Source organism: Poecilia formosa, unplaced genomic scaffold, assembly GCF_000485575.1.
Source record: "Poecilia formosa unplaced genomic scaffold, Poecilia_formosa-5.1.2 Scaffold14, whole genome shotgun sequence".
In the NCBI taxonomy this organism is placed as follows: domain Eukaryota; kingdom Metazoa; phylum Chordata; class Actinopteri; order Cyprinodontiformes; family Poeciliidae; genus Poecilia; species Poecilia formosa.
Genome location: NW_006799953.1, coordinates 2,601,401 through 2,614,326, shown reverse-complemented (window position 1 = coordinate 2,614,326; position 12,926 = coordinate 2,601,401). Strand labels below are relative to the sequence as shown.

The window sequence follows — 12,926 nt, the reverse complement described above, 5'->3', positions numbered from 1 at the left end:
CAAGCTCCCAGGCCTCTGGTAGAGGACCCGAGCTCAGAGGATGAAAGAGACCACCCACGGAGGGTGAGAAGGGAACTTTTATATATATATATATATACAACTAGAGTTGTAACTCACAACTCTAGTGAGTTTTTTGACTCACTAGTGAGTCAAAAAACCTTCAACTTTTTAAAGCTGCAGTACGTAATTTTTATAAAATTTATTTTGTGAATGTTTTAGTTTTGTCGTTAATAAAAATGGAAAACTGCCTTAAAAGTCAGCTTTGCCATCATGTTGCAAAAAATCTGAATTATCTGTGGCTGCCTTCTAATCTAATTCATGCCAGAGTGATTGATGAATGTTAATTGTTTAATTGTACCATACTGCACACCTGAGCTAAACCATTTGCCCTTGTGCTGCTATGCTTTTTTTTTTAATTTTTGCCACATAATTTGCCACCTGTCTGTTGGAGAAACACTGCCACTTAGCACATAAAGTTTATTATCTCTCCCAAGCAGAGTCTTGTACTTGTAAATGTGACATTTCGATTCTGTGATATTCATAGAATGCAAATTGACAAATGGTAAAGTGTCCTCAATAGGCACAGCCAAGCGCATGCAACAGAAATATTTATGTTTTGACAACATTTATAAATGTTGCTTCGTGAAATGAACTTTGCTGATCAGATGGCAGAAATCCCCAAAAAGGAAATGCAGTTACTGCTATCGGGAAGTCTCTGCAGCGCTGCATCAGCTTGCAGTACATCAGATGCTCAAGAATGTTAAATGAAAAACAAAAATCTGTCATTGTCTCTGTTCTCCACTGTCACCAATTATTACAATTATCCTATGGCTTCAGTAAATAAAACCTTTAGCTAACGCGAAAACAGGCACAAGTCAGTATCAGCTTTCTACAATATTAATAGCAATGACTTAAAATATCATGCATACCATTCTGACACAGAAATTAAAAACAAATACTAGCATCTTGAGCTGATTACTTGCATTTAAACACACAGGTTACAGATTTCCCTACTACAACTCAAACAACATGACATTGATTATTATAGCTACATGAATGTTACTTTTACTTTGACACATAGTTTCAAGCAAAAAATAGACAAAACACCAAATAACTTTAAAGTTTCCAAGTGTCTGTTGTGTGGAATATTACAATTTATTGTTCTACTGTATAGAGGAAAAACAGCATTGCCTTGCAAAAGTTATGAGAATACGTATTTGTTTTCTACACAAGGACAAAGATTTTTTTTAAGCCATCTGACCAGCAATACGCACCGACAGGTTTGAGAGGGGCCACATTATGCACTACTCTACAACCAGAGGAAGCTCTGCTCATTCTTTCTCTCGAGTGTCATTAACAGAATTTTGACAAAGCAGCTAAACCTGCTAGCATTCTTAATCGGACGGGTCGTTTCTTCATCCCGTTCCCACATTCTGTGGAAGATAAAAGGACTGGTATGATTACTTCTTCCCATTCAAGGTGCAAACACTGATGCTATTGAAATCAGCTAAACACTTCAATACGGGTAACGACCCTCTGCCAGCTTGAAAATGGATGAGAGAAAAAAAAAAAATAAGGAGCGGAAATTACATATAAGCTGCCTATGATAACACAGGTAGACGGAAAGAAAAGCAGTGGTTTACTGGGTTAAGTTACTTACAAGTAGAGGCTAAACGCCTGGAAGAACACAACAATAACGTTAGAAAGGCCTGGTCGGTGAACTGGCAGTACATAGAGCCTAATGGGAGAAATGAAAGCAGGTAAGTATGAAAGCAGGAGAGATCAGGGTTGCGGATGACTAGTCTTTTTTTCTGCTTTGGGAGGTTTTTAACCGGGTGAAATGACCTGAACGTAAGAGGCAGCCATGATAAGCGCTGGCTGAGTTCTCTAAATGCTAAGGAAAGGTCTTACAGGGCTTCCTTTCTGTTTTTCTTCTAGCAAGACTCGGCAAGATAACCTTTAGCACACTGAAAGGACAAAGACAATAGAGTAATAATTGAATAATTCCAAAAAGATAAATTATATAACTCCAGTGTAATTTGTGAATAACTTGCAAGAACAATCAAGTAGCTAGACAGACCGTTAAAGCAGACAGGGCATTGTTTTACAAGGCGTGAAGGAATAGTTTCTTCTCCTTTTTCTTACTAAAGTGGAGCTGAAAGCACATTTTTTGCAAAGACACCTTGCTGCTAATCAGTATTTTCTCTAGACAGTGTGCAGAGTTACCCATTATGTCGATCATCTTGTACAAAATTCCCCCTTCCAGGGCTCCAAAGTAGTTTCTCAGCTCAGGGCACAAAGCCAGCCATCCTTCCTAGTCTGCCTAGCTTCTTTGAGTCACTGGCTCTGATCTTGCTGCTCTAAACGACGCACGTATAGCAAACTGTGCTCTCTCTGCACAGACTTCACTGCGATATTCTGCTACAAACACTGAAGGAGCTAGGCTCCCTCCAGAAGCAGAGGATGTTCTGTTTTTTTGTAGAGAGTCTGTTACATTCCAAGTACAACCTGTTTCATCACACGAACAATCACATGTAGTCCCTCGCCATCTATACCTCTTTTCACAGGACGGAAACGGTGGAGGGGTTAGGTCCTTTTTTTGTCTTGTTCGCATTATAGATGAGATCATTCTTCCATCATTGTGCCACAAAGCCCTCAACCTTGCACAGATCCCTGTCCACCACCGGCACACCTCTCTGATGCAGAGCCTTTTCAGTATTTCTGCAAAAGACGAGTGTCGTAGTTATGCGGCAAGTCGAGGGCTTAAAGGGCAGGTACAGTAATGAGATGTGTAGAAGCTATGATCCAGCTAACATTGCCTGAATTGTTGCAATTCAACTGCAACATTTTATCCTCGGGCTCGAATTAGCATAAAACTAACAATAGTTCCTGTATGCAAGATTTGATGAACTACTCTGCTGATTTGGACAGGTTTCGGAGTAAATTAAAAACAATTCTACAACCAAGCAATGATATGCACCAGAATTTGTTTTGGCTTATTTATTTTTACTAATGCCTCAGATGTTTTACCTGTTTATTTGTCTTCAATCGTATTTTTTAAAACATTGCCATCTTTATGAAAGCAAGCATTCTGCTCTCCACTTTGCCACAGAAAGCAATTCAAGCAACGTCTTCCAGTTAAGGAAGTAAGTCACAGCTTTCTTTCACGAATCAGTGAATACTTTGACCTCCCACCTGTGTATTCACATTTGCAACATGGGGACTATTTTGAAATTTATTGTGATTATGAAGTAATGACTATTAGTTTGTTCTGAGTGGGGGTTTTTTTATGTTGAGTGTTTTAAGCGCATCTTTTATTTATGTTCAAATCAAAAAGACTGACATCTGTATTATCTACAGTATCATTAAAATGGATCTGCTCCTTTGTTTTGCTTCTTAGTCACGCTTATGTGTCGAATTTGAGTAATTTTGTTAGAATAGCCACTACTGGGAAGGTTTAGCACTATTTAGTGTTTACCTCATTTGTGGATAATGGATTTGTGGATAAACTGTGGTTCAGTCTTAAAAAAAACAAACAAAAAAAACATAAATTTGATCATTTTTCTAATCTGATAAGATGTTTGTCAACAGATTAGCACTATACTCTGATGATGTTACGTCAAGCACAAAGGGCTGAAACCTGCACATGTTGAAGTAATTTTTTAGATGCAGATGCTTCCTTTGCTACAAATGTCCAATTGTACACTAAAGGAATGCTATGTTATTGCATTTTAGGCAGTTAGATGTGGGGTTTTTTTTATTTAAAAATGGACATGATTAATTTGTTCATTCGCATCCTTTGTTAATGCATTTCTAATGTTGGATTAAAAAGGCTGAAGTGGTTACATGAAACACTTTAAAATGTCACATTTTTTAAAATCTGACTGATTAATCATCAAAATAATTGATACAATAATTGATTAAAATAACCGTTACATACAACCCCTTCTTTCATGTCGTCTTGTATTTGTCTACATCAGGGCACGATGTGTTGCTTTTAAAGATATTTTAATCAACTTAATTTGGTCAGGCACATTCTAGCCAGATTATTTGTTGATTCTACCGGTCAGGCAGTAAACCAAGTGGCTGTGGGTAATGAAAATGACTATAAAAATCTGATTAATTCCAAATAAATTCATGATCTAACAAGTATTTTCAGGCACTGAATATGCCCGAGGTTAGATTCTTGCCTGACTTCAAGCTTTAAATTAATTACAATTTTCAGATTGGAATAATATCAATATTCAGATATACGTCTGTGTGTGCCTCATCCCTTTATTATAAACAGTTCTGTTTTTCAATAATACATTCAGTATGATAACAAATGGATTCTTTAAACAGATGGAAAAATCTTTTTACTCTACTAGTTTCAGTACCAGTGTCTCAGTGGCCCACTAGATGTTAGAGTTTACAAAACTTAGTGAAATAGAGCAGGATGATCATGCTATTTTTTTCCATAGGTATTAAGTACAATTTATTCCAAATCCACAATATGTTTCATATAAGGAAACTACAGCTGCTCTTTTCTTTATTAGTTTTCACATTAACTAGTGGTTCACTTAGTTGATACTCTGAAATAAACATTATTGCATATTTCAAATTCTTTATATATAGTATATATCATCAATAATACAGATTGAAAATAGAGGCTGGAACCCCATATGACACACGTTTTTTTTGTTTCTACTTTTGAATTCTATGGTTTACGACAGTATGCAGCTGACAGCAAGTGCTGCTCCAGCATGCAAATTTCTCTGTCTGCCTAAGCCAACACCAGCATGGCATTCACCGTCTCCCAACAACTGTGTTCCAAGCACATTTTATGTTATTTTAATGTCTCATGTTCTCCGTCTCCACAGTGTACTTTTTCATTAGCTTAACACTGACGCTATTCACGTAGCTACAACCTTGTCGGCACTTGACAACAAATGAGCCATCGTGAGCTCTTCTTTGCTTTTCTTTAGTCCTCAGTCCACTCCTTGTAAACTTCCTATTTATTAAATGGATTTTGCTACACAATATTATTTTAAAAAAATATATATCTTGGAAAGTCATGGGGTCACCCTATTCAGCAAATTAACAACAAAAAAACTGCAACTATTTCCTGAGCCTCGAAATGGTCTCACAGTCTGGGTCAGTAGGTTACACAATCATGGGGAAGACTGCTGACTGGACAGGTGTTCACCAGACAATCGTCAGCACCCTTCGCAAGGATAGGGAGCCACAAATAGCTACAAATCATTCTTGCAGCGGCTGGTTGTTCACAGAGCTGCTGTAGCTGAGCATATTCATTGAAAGTTGAGTGGAAGGAAAAAAATGTGGCAGGAAAAGCTGCAGCTGGAGTTTCAGGCTTTAGAGGAAGACACTGAATTACAGGTTTTCATAATCTGTAAGCTATAATTGTAAAAAAGACCTAATGAAATATTTGAAATATTTTCTGCTGTGTAATTAATCTTAATTAATCTCTTCTGAAATGCAGGACAAAAAAATAAGTTAAAATTTTTTTATGATATTCCAGTTTTTCAGATAATGGTTGATTTTATTTGTAATGCCATTTTAAATTGAGATCTCAAAGGATTCACACATTGAAGTAGCTGTGGCTACTGGATTGTAGCCGCAAAGCAAGGTTGCAATTTTGTACCATCACCAGCCACTACACCACCAGCAGGCAGACCAGGAATCGAACCGGCGACCCACCAATTGCAGGGTAAACAACTGCCACAGTCACCCCAATGTACTTGATTAGACAGCAAAAATGTTTATGGACACTTTCTTCACATCAAATATTTTAGAAAGATTTGACATTATTAAAAATTGCTTTCTTTTTTCATCCTCTCACACATGTTGTGACCAAGAAGTGGTTTTCCTCCCCTTACTACATTTTCTCTCAACGCCAAAAATTATTTACTTTAAATGTTTGTTTTACATATTTTTTTTAATGTGATCTTTTTAGATAAATTTTGGTTTCTCATGAGGAGCACAACTGAAAAATATTAGGTATGTATGCAAACATCCAGTGCTCTGTTCAGTACTGTTCACTTTACTTATTGTTGAAAGGAAGAACAATGGATTACATTTGTGCCTTATGTCTTAATTTTATTTTTTATTTTGCAAAGATTTCAATTTTCTTTCCTAGCTAGATGAATATTTCAAGGAGGAAAGAGCTTTAATAGAGTGCATTTTTGAGTTGGTGGATGTTGTTTCTCTGTATGATTGGTTTGCCGGGCTCCATGCTTGGAGTACTTGTGCTGCGGAGTGGCAGAGAGAGAATGGCCTCCGTCCAGCTGAGATAATGGAATTGGTGTGTTCTCCCTGAGCTGTGCTCCTGGCTGGAGTTAATTCTGTTAATAGCATGGGCTTCTACAGTCAAACCCTTTCGCTGGCTTGGGCAGTACTCAGCCAACACAAGAGGTGGCTTCTGTAAGGTGGCTGATGAATGTATAATGGATTAACTGGAAAGTGGTGCATACAACTTTGATTGTTCTCCAAGCTGCTAATGTCTAATCATGAAGGACTTGGCTTTCCATTTTTAAGTCGAAAAGCTTTTCATGCAGGACCAAAAGCATTAGGAATTTCCTGAAATGAGTGCCGCTCTTCCAACTCAATACTTCTACTGTAACAGTCAGGAGCTGTGCCGTGTGACACACAGTGTCTCTCTGGGATTTACAGACCACCCCTGCAAACAATTAGCCATGCTCATTTGCAAATCTTGTAACGTAAAGAAGATAAGATTAGCTGCAAATTAAAGACAATTTCTTCCACAGATACAAGAAAATGTAATCAAACCTTTTCTAGGTGCAGTCAATATTTATTTGCCTTAAGTGGTGATGTCACTGGGCATGTAGAAATTACCTAAGTCTATGGAAGAAAAGAAATAAACAAGTATCAGGATGGTAAGGTTGTGGTAAGGAAACAGCTGATCCTTTGGGATTGACAGACACACCGTTTCAATGATTACCAGAGAATCGACGTGAAAATCGGGGAAGAAAAAAAACCCTTTGTAGTTTCCTGGTAATAGTGGAGGTCAGAGACGAATTGCCTAACCTGCTGAGTAAACAATAGACCTCAAATGCCTTCATCCTGCTGTGGTGTGATTTATATAATGACCAAGTCAGAACGGAGGGGTTAAAGTTGGCTGACTATTGTTGTGCCTCTGAGGAAAGTAGAAAGCAGTCTCAGAGCTGAAGGCATTCAGGTTTGTGAAAGTCAGATGGCATCCATTTAACACACATATGGTAAATCTGTAGATATTTCTCATTGCTAAAATACATCTTGATGTGGTCATTACCAAATCTGCATCAATGCAGGGCCAGGAACGAGCTGTCAACCCACGTAATCTTTTTTTTTTTCCCTTTCCATTTTCATGCAAATATAAAGCTGCATGGTAAGCTACACCCAACTGTCTTAGGAAAAAATAATAAAAAAGAAGATGTTGCTATGGCAATTTGTTGTCTAAACACTGAGGAAGACTTTATGTCAAATAAAGTTTTAGTTTTACTAGTTTTTCAGTCTTAATGAAGCATAAGCCACTTTTCCATAGTGAGTGGAAATACATTGCTTAAGAACAATTCATTTATGTTTTGCACAACAGCAGAAAATTCTGTTTTAACTAAAGACTTAGCAAAGACCAATACTTGTGAAGTTAACAAAAAAGAAGTAGTATACACAATGATGCAAATTTAAACACATTATTTTCTACAGAACATGTGTTTTATTCTTTCATACTGTAAAACCTCTAGCCATGCTGGATTTGTATGTTGACAGCCCTTTAAAGTCTAAGTTAAGGAAAGAATCTACATTCTCTGGGAAATACGCATAGAAAGCAATGCTCTTGTAATACTAACTGTAGAAATTATAATAATGACTAATAAAGGATTCTAAAAACGTTTTTTTTTTTAAATAGACTATTCCTTCAGATTTTAATAGATCTCTGTTTTCATAAAAATAAGTAATTTGCTATTTACAGTACAGACAAATATTTACAGTAATATTCTTTTTCTTTCTAATATTAAAGACAAATTGCCCAAAATCAATCAAAGCTTTAAAAAATAAAAAATAGATTGCAAATTGACAACACAATCTGTGCAGTTTCAATTATTTTTCTCATAGTTTCTGGTGTAAAACTACATTAAATGTTTGCTGTTGATGCCAGAAATGCATATAAATAATAAATTACACCTGGATATGCCCGAGTCCAGCTCTTATTAGAGCTGCCAAGCCTGTTCTCAGTGGAGAAAGAGAATATGAACAATTCTCACTTGTTTGGACTTTGGTCAGAATATGAAGTCGGCGTAATGTGTACACACTTGAGAGGAAATCTCGCATAATCTTCACCTCAAGTTAATTACTGCAGACAAACATTATAGATCACCAGAGACTCTTATCACCGACTGCTTCAACACTGGGAAGATTTGGCCCACATCTGATATGATATAAAACTCCAAATAATCTTTGCAACAAAACAATGTTTGCCTTATTGTCAAATTCGTTCCTTCTTCTACAAGCAGATCTGAAGGAGATGGATGTACATTCTCTCTAATTACAGCAATTATTACGCAGCGATGGTGTAACAAGCTCTCAAACAATTACCCCTTCTCTCCTTTCCTGTCTATCTCTCCCTCCCACGCAGTCAGTCGAAGTATTTCATCGCACAAATGTGTCTGCCATTAGGCCGGCTCATGAGGGAAAAATACAAGCATATCATTCATTACAGTGCATGCCAGCGTGGAAACTAAACGCGACCAGAACCGGGGAGCCAACTTAGTTCCTGCTGAGCACAAGATGTTGGAATGTTGACACTCTCTATTAGGTAAAATTTACAGGGCTGCTGACTAAAGTTGCATTTATCACAAAAAAAAAAAAAGAGGAAGGAAAATACAGCCTGGAGTGCAGGGAGGCAACCACCTCGAAAATACTGTAGGATTCCACTGCCTGTTCTGCCGCTGCAGAGACAGTGTTCAATAAATAAGGAAATCTACATAGTGATTTTCACGAGGCATGTTTACTAAAATACTTTACTATTTACAGCAGTGGCAGTGGCCTAGGGTTACGGGCCGTGTGTCTGTGCTCATACAGCTGGCAGCTTCAATGTACCAAACAGCGCAGCCTTGTCTTCTTGGCCTCAGAGTCGATCTGCAGCAGTTTGTTTCATGCCCTGCTCAGGGGCATTTCAGTCTAGTAGGGTGACAGCTGCGAGGTCAGTCCTCCACCAGATTTTTTGACCATATTTCCTGCTAGCAAAGCAGTTTCTTTTCTTTTCTTTTTTTTTCATGATTTTTGCCTTCTCTCAGCAGCAAATCTTAAACTCACCCACATCTGCATCACACTTGGGCAAACAGACAGCTTTTCCCCATGACTCACATTTTGCACGGATGTTTTTACATAGACTATTCTCAATATGCAGCATGGCGCATATTACACTTCAGCATGAAAGGAAATGTTTTAAAAAAAACAATGTTCAAAAAGTGATTCCTCTTGAGAAATACTTGGATTGTCATCAAAGTGCTTTCCTCTGGTTAGTCCCCATCTCCAGTCTGGTATTTTTTTGTGTGCACTGCCAGCGACTGTGGTGGGCCTGTGGGGGGTGGGGAGTGAAAAGTAAGTACAATGGACAAAGGCACGTGTGGCACCTTACATTCATTTCTTCTCTACCCCACAGCTGTTATTGTATGAAAGTGCTGTCGACAGCTTTTGCTCCGTGCGGAGAATTCTCAAACAGTGGGAAACATACCTGCCTGTTTTTTCCCCCCCACATGGAATCAGTGATGCCTGAACATTTAAAGGAGGGACAAAAACAAATGAAAGGCTTCCTTAGATCTTCTAAAATCTCACTTTTGTCACTTAACAATAGAATACGGTGGGACTTTAAAAACACTTTCATAACCTACAGTGATATCTCCTGAGATGCATTGTTTTTTTTTAATCTTTCATCAGGGATGAAGAAACAGAAAAAGTACAACAAAATGAGAATATTCATAATATTTTATATAACATGGGACTACAACTATATTTAAGTGAAATCAAATGGTAGTATCTTGTATTACATTTTGCATTAATCTGCCAATTTCCAGCAATTTTAGAAACAGATGTCAAAGAGCTCAGTTCCAATGTCTTGCAAAAGTCTTCCCAACCCTTCACCCCTTAAAGCCTTTTCACGTTTTGTTGCATAAAAACCACAAACATCACTGGGATTTATTGAGATTTCCATTTGATAGATCCAAATAAGTGAATAATGCTAAGATGGGACGGTTGTAACTGGTTTCCCAAAGTTTTCACAAATGGCAATCAAAACTTTTAGTCTGTATTTCTACCAAATATGCACATCTGCAAATAAACATTTCTATCAGTTCTTTGCAAAATAGCTGAAAGTTGGTCAGACTGAATAGACAGCATTGATGAACAGCAATTTCTAAGACTTGCCTAAGTATTTATACCTCTTAAAACATTCCACAGATTGTCACAATGTAAACACAAACCTCAACATATATTAGTGTGATCCAATTATTCATATTTGGATTTAAGTCATTTACAGCCTACATCTGACTGACCTAGCATTCCAGTCTTGCTGAAGAAGAGCATCCTCACAGCATATAGGTGCCACCACTATGCATCACATAATGGATGGTGTGTACAGGGGGATGTGCTGTGTTTGTTTTCTGCCAAATATTTCTGTATGTATGTAGGTCAGAAAGATTAATTTAGTTTTAATCTGACCAGCACACCTTCTGCCAAACGTTTGCTTCCCTGCATGCCTTATGGCAAACTGCTAACAGCTTTCCTCCAACAATGGTTTTCCACTTGGAACTATTATATAAAGGCCAGATTTGAGGCTTGCACATCCAAACATTGTCCAGTTGAAACATTCTCCAACCATGAAAAATGTGCATCATATTCATTCCACCTAATATTTTGTGCAGGTTTCTCACAAAATCCAAATAAAAACATTGAACTTTGACACTGAAAATTGTATTTCAAGGCACAGTAGCCACCCAACCCCAGCTATTTCTTACACAGTAATCTTGGATGGGCTGAGGATAATGTGGTAATTTTGTTCTCTCAACATGTATGCAATACTTCAAGTATCAAATACTTAAGGTATCACCGAGTAGCTGCAAGAGCTAATGCTTAGATTAAGTACATCACCAATAGCTATAATACCCCTTTAAACCAAACGAGAATTATTTTAACATGCTCCATTTAACATTATGAATTTTATGACAATTCTTTAAATCATTTGTTTTTAGTTAGTTCTTTCCCTAAAATATCTTGTCCCTTTTCTTCAGACCTTATGTATTTTTTAACTCTCAAAATAAAATATATGAATTTGCTTTTAACTATTTTAGTAGCTTGTACTAATTTTATTCTGCACAAATAAAATATAGTTTAACTCATAAGCATTTTATCTTTTAACTGTATCCATTGTTTTCACAGAACTACAATATTTTATCTCTTACACAAAACATCAACTACAAAACTGAAAAGGGTGCAATGCTCCTTTAATGCTGTGTCTCTATATACTAAGCTTCACACACAGGCAGCCATTACTTTCACACCGAGTGTCTTAAAAATATGGTTTCTCTGTTTTGTTTTGTTTTTTTTGTTTTTTTTTGGAATAACCCATAAAGAAATGTCAATTTTACAAAAAAAAATAAACCAATATAACGTCTTTTGTGTGAGAACCGTTCCAAAAAGTGAAAAATACAATAATTTCAAAATGAATTCAGTTCTCCTCCCGCTGTTTCTCAGCCTGCTCAACACACAAAGTCCACTAGCATTAGCATAATCTAGACTCCAGAAATATATCCCGTTTTCTACACAATACTAATCACAAACTGCATAACGTGACTCACTAGTTGACTCTTCATTCAAAAACCTCTTCAACTCTTAAGGGATAACAATATAGATTCAGTAAAACACATTCTTACTTACCTGTAATATAGAAAAGATGAGACACGCACGTTGAGCTTCCATTAGCATCTAACAAGACGGCTTATTCTTCTTCTGTGAACCCAACTGTCTCTAGACCACCAATGTGACAGTCGCCCCCTAGCGGCTGTATGTGGACTCGCAGTGAATAAATTAAACTGGATGCTGAAACTTAGTGCTGTCATTTACTTTTAACTTGTTTTTCACCTTTCCACATATTTCTTCTTTTCTAATTCAAATATCTATAATGTAAAACATAGCAAAGGAAAAAAAAAACTGAATGTAAACAGAAGTTGAAAAATGTGTAGTGACTATTCCTAGCTAATATTGTATTCTTCTCAGACATATTCTTTTAGAAATTCCTTCGATATATTCATTGTGTTATATTGAAATTATAATTAAGTGGTGTAGGAAGACCACATAAACAGTGGGCGACACCCAGATTAAAGCTGAATGAAATACTGTAGCAAGAAAGGTCAGGGTGTTTGTTGAGGTTGAATAACTCCATCAGTGTTTGCTACTTGTTATGTTCTGTATATTCTCTAAATTTGTGATGGAGACGAATTAAGCCTTTGTTTCCTTTTGACTGTTTTTTGGCAGCCATCTGTCTGGGCAACAACATCAGAGCCACCGGCTCAAAGAAACAAACTCAAAGAACAAACTGATAAAGAAGGCGGGTTCCGGGGCATAATGGACAACCTCAAAACAACATATGGCAACTTTTAAATAATGTACAAAGTAATGATATAATTTTCCTTTGGGTATTAAGGAAGTAATATGAAACTCAAATTAAATCAACTTTGCTGTAGCCCTGAGACTGGAAAGAAAAAAAAAAGCCTAATGGTGGTTCTCTTGAGATAATGGAAAATGCTACAACTTCAACTTGCCAAGGTTGGATTTTAAAAACACAAACTACTTTCCAATGACATGGGCCACTTTATTTTGTCTGAAGGTTTCTGTTTGGCTTTCAAACTGTCATGTGAGAGCATACTAGCAAACAT

General features: G+C 37.0%; 1 long non-coding RNA gene across 1 annotated transcript; it reads right to left on the bottom strand.

Moving 5' to 3' along the window:
* Positions 1-8,991: 8,991 nt before the first annotated feature.
* On the bottom strand, positions 8,992-12,037 carry LOC107835592 (uncharacterized). The gene is made up of 2 exons (XR_001661397.1): positions 11,929-12,037; positions 8,992-9,574 (listed from the first exon to the last, which is right to left on the bottom strand). It is a non-coding gene; the product is annotated as an uncharacterized LOC107835592 (long non-coding RNA).
* Between the last annotated feature and the right edge of the window lie 889 nt (positions 12,038-12,926).